The 4,582-nt window shown below is 38.4% G+C and overlaps 1 pseudogene; it reads left to right on the top strand.

Annotated features, from left to right (window-relative positions):
• Positions 1-3,177: 3,177 nt before the first annotated feature.
• On the top strand, positions 3,178-3,761 carry LOC103741226 (annotated as a pseudogene).
• The last annotated feature ends 821 nt before the right edge of the window (positions 3,762-4,582 follow it).

Below are 4,582 nucleotides of genomic sequence, written 5' to 3'. Positions count from 1 at the left end.
TTAAAGAAGTAGAGGTGGGCACTGGCAGACTACTCTCCCGATTTCCATATCCAACCCTATACACATCCAGGGACAGGGTTCTTACCTGGCACAGTGTCTGGAGCTGGGGGATGAGCAGCACTGGGACTTCTCCCCATGAATTTTCAACCTGATAACAAACTTCTTGTCATGGCTGAAATTTTGGGAGGCTGAAGGAGGGATAAGGCAGAATCTTTATAGCAAGAGGGTCCCAACTTTTGGCTTCTCTGGAGGAAGAAGTGTCCAGGGGGCGGGGGGTGTCACGCATTAAACAAAGAAATGCTAACATGAGCTGATGAGAATAAAAAGGTTCTATGTATAATTTTCATGATCCCTACCACCACAGATAAGTAAAAAGGTATTCACACAAAACTTATGTAGTGCCCCGTTTGAAAAAACTTTAAAACCTTCTAGCAGGTTTGCTTTACAAAGTAAGTAATAAAACTGATTTTTTTTTCATTTTTGAGACATCCCATTTTAAAAGAAGTAAAGCTATCTCAGTCCAGAATGTAGAAAATTCTAATAATTCATAGATAGAAATCTACTTTTGAGACAGAAAAACAGATCCAACAAAGTTTCAGGATACAAAATCAAATTATGGAAGTCATTTTTTTCTACATAGAATTATCAAGCAATCTGTAAAGGAGATTAAGAAAGCAAAATCAATAGAATAAATTACTTAGCAAATTCAACAAAGAAGATGAAGGACATGCAGAAAGACAACTAGAAGCTGTTGTTAGAATGAATTAAAGAATACACCAATAAATGGGAACACCTTCTGAAATCACTGACCAGAAGAATTAATATTAAGATGGTAATATTGGTCTGTTATTATAAAAGCAAAGGAAAAGAGGGCAATATAAATTCACTGGGACTTGACACCACATTCGAGAAACTAATGCATCAGTATCTGCTTTGGTGGAAATTGTAATTCTCCATAGGTTCTCAGGGAGCCCATCAGATATTTTAGTTCAATTTTCCCGTCAGTGTGCTTTACAAAGTATGTGCTCACAAATGTAGGAGTGTCCAAAAGCAATGATGGGACTGAGGCATGGTCAAGTAATCATATTTGTTTCAACTGGAAATACAGACAAAATATATCAAAATATTTTATCTATGGAAATCTTGAACTTTGTTTTCAGATTCTTATGTCAAATCAAAAGCAAGATTTTTTTTTACTGTTCACAAGAGTTTGCTTAGCCAATGTAGCAAAACAGAAAACTGTTGGCCTTAGTTTAAGTGTTTTATAATTTTAGTTTCATTTGGAACTCTTTTATGGTTTGAAATATTCTACTGAAGTTGGTTCTCACCTTGAAGATGCAAATTTCACTCACTTAAATAAGTGGTTAAAACCATTAAACATGCTAAATCTGTAAGTCAGTTTTCATCATTAAGGTCTGGCACAAATTTTGTTTTTGATATCATAAATGGCTTGATGACATGTAACAAATTATAATTTTTTCAACATTTTGTCCAAACTTACTTAGCCACGTCTCACCATAATCAGCACCAACACCTTAAAAATTTTTTTAATTTTTATTTTAAGTGTATGCGTGTATTGCCTGCATGTAGGTAAATGCACCCGTGTCGTGCAATGCCTGTGGAGGTCAGAAGAGGCTGTCGGATCCCCTGGGACTGGAGTTATGGACAGCTGTTAGCTGCCATGTGGGTGCTTGGATTTGAACCTGGGTCTTCTGTAAGAACAACCAGTGCTCTTAACCACTGAGCCATCTCTGCAGCCCCAAGCACCAACTCTTTTAAGACATTCCTTGAATTGGTGATTGTGGCAGTTATTGTCCACTTGGCAGGACCTAGAATCACTTAGGAGACAAATCTCTTGGAATATTTTGTGGGGACTTTCAAGATGGAAGATTGTAGGTGGGAAGACCCATCATTCCACGGATTGGGTCCTAGACTTAGAGGACCAGGCTTGGCACATGCATTCAAGCCTCTGCTTCCTGAGTGTGGATGTGATGTGAGCAGCTGCCTTGGCTCCCTGCTGCCACACTTCTCTGTTTTCTCTGCACCCTTGATCTGTGGTCCAAAGCAACCACTTCTTTAAGTTGCTTTCAACAGGCATTTCATCCCAGCAATGAGAAAAAATAACTAATATGGTAATGATTGAATTCATTGGTCATTATGAAATTCAGTCATATAATGATTTGCATTAAGTCATCTATTTTCATCCTTTGGTTATAAATTTTCTTGATATACAATGTAATGATAATTCATTAAACAGAAGGTTTGGGTGGTAATTGTGTCATCTATTGATTTTTACAAAAGTCCTTATCTTTTTACATACTGCTGCCAGGGCACCATCAGTGACTGTCCCAGGTATGTTGACAATGGATGGAGAAAGTGCTTTAACATGCTTTTTCCTATTGCCTCATATAAATATCTTAACTTAGTTGTGTCTTCTAATACACCCAATAAGATATTCCTTCAGTGATATTATATTCACCGTCAATACTGCTTATAGAAACAAGTTGAGGGACTATGAGATGACTTGGTAGGTAAAGGTGTCTGCCACCAAGCCCGAGGACCTGAGTTTGATCCTACATGGAGGAGGACCTACATGGAAGAAGGAGAGAACTCCCACAAGTTGTCCTCTGACCTCTACATACATTTGATATGACACACACGTGAAACACCCAACTAAAGAAAATACAAATGTAAAAAATAACAAGGACAAGTTGGGCCAAAGCATAAATTAGTGGCTCTGTCCTTGAAACTTTTTCAGCATGTTTTCTAACTTCTAAAATTCACATGGCTATAGGATGGTGAGAAAAACTGATTTTAGAAATACCCACTCACGCTTTTTTTCAAAGCTTATTACATACATCTGTGATGTGTTCCATACATTGCTTAATAAAATCACCATCAGAAAATGGCTTCTATATTTAGATTATTATTAAACCTAGTACCATACATCAGAATGTGTCAGAACTGGCACTTAAACATTTTTTTTTATTGGGTTGGTGAGTGCAGGGGTGGGTACAGGAGGTGCAGACGGGCGCGGCAGCCCAAGTCCAGGCAGCTCCTTCTTTCTCCACTGCCGCTGCTGGGAAGGAGGGGCCTGGCCAGGGCTTAGAGAAAGAGGTTATTGTGTCCCCCCACCCACCAAAACCGGGTGGCCCTGGACTCCTCCTCCATCCGGCGATGCCTGACAACCAGATGGGACCTTGCCTTTCTCCTGCTGACCCCGGACAGATCATCTTTGGTTCAAGTGGCATGGGGAAGTCTGCTCTGACAATTCAGTTTGTTCAAATAATTTTTGTTGAAAAATATTACCCAACCTATAGAAGAGTCCGACAGAAAGCAAGTTGAAGTAGATTGTCAACCATGTATGCTGGAAATCCTGGATGCATTAGGGACAGAGCAGTTTACAGCAATGAGGGATTTGTATAGGGAGATGGCCAAGGGCTTGCACTAGTGTATTCAATTACAGCTCAGTTCACATTTAATGACTTACAAGGCTTGAGAGAACAGATTTTATGAGTTAAAGGCACAGATGTGCAATGATTTTGATTGCCAATCAATGTAACCTGGAAGATGGGTGAGTAGTTGGCAAAGAACAAGGCCAGAATTTAGCAAGATTGGTGTAACTATGCCTTTTAGAATCTTCTGCAAAGTCAAAGATCAATGTAAATGAGACATTTTATCACCCATTCAGAGAGATAAATAGAAAAACACCAGAGGAAAAGAAGCCTAAAATGAAATTATGTCTGCTGCTTGAGATGTGAAGTCAGCCACAGCTCTGAGCCAGATTACAGGATGGAAGAATGGTCACTTCATTGGAAAGGGCCAGCATTCCAGACTTTAAAAACTAAATCTGAAGAGGCTTCTCCTGGTTTATACATTATGCAAAGAATTTAGATCTTATGCTGCTTTGCACAAGTTCCCCAGAGAAAAAATTGCTCTGTGCATATTTCCTGGAAAATAACACAATAGTATTTCTCCTTTTCAATAGCAGTTATGACAGATGTACAAATAAATGTACTTGATCATTTCAGATGTTAGATATTACTACTACAAAAAGATGATTTCTTTTGGTCTTTTTGAGACAGGGTCTCCCTGTAGCCCCAGATGTCCTGGAACTTACTATGTAGACCAGGCTGGCCTTGAACTCACAGAGATCTGCCTGCCTCTGCCTCCCAAGTGCTGGGATTAAAGGCGTGCGCCACCACGCCCGGCTAAAAAGATGATTTTATATAGGCCTTTTTATATTGATTCCTCCCTGTCAAGCACTAAAAAGTTGAGCCATTATACTTCATATCTGTAATGATACAGGTGAATGAAATCTCCCCTCAAACTCATTGTATAAGTTAACTTTTTTGAGCCATTGACTTCATCTTATATTTAAAATTATGAAATATCATTTGTCATTATATTCTAATTTAAATTGTGCATAATGCTTTGGAAAATGGGTCTTTTATAGGGAAAAATTGGGATAACTGATTTCTATGTATTTCAAAGCTGAAATATATAATGTACTAAACCAACTCTAATACTGCTTCTTGTGTTTTTACTGTCAGATTAAACTACAGCTTTTATGGATGATTAA

This window comes from Nannospalax galili, unplaced genomic scaffold, assembly GCF_000622305.1.
Source record: "Nannospalax galili isolate Female #2095 unplaced genomic scaffold, S.galili_v1.0 scaffold1991, whole genome shotgun sequence".
NCBI classification, from domain to species: domain Eukaryota; kingdom Metazoa; phylum Chordata; class Mammalia; order Rodentia; family Spalacidae; genus Nannospalax; species Nannospalax galili.
This window is presented reverse-complemented; position numbering and strand designations above follow the sequence as displayed.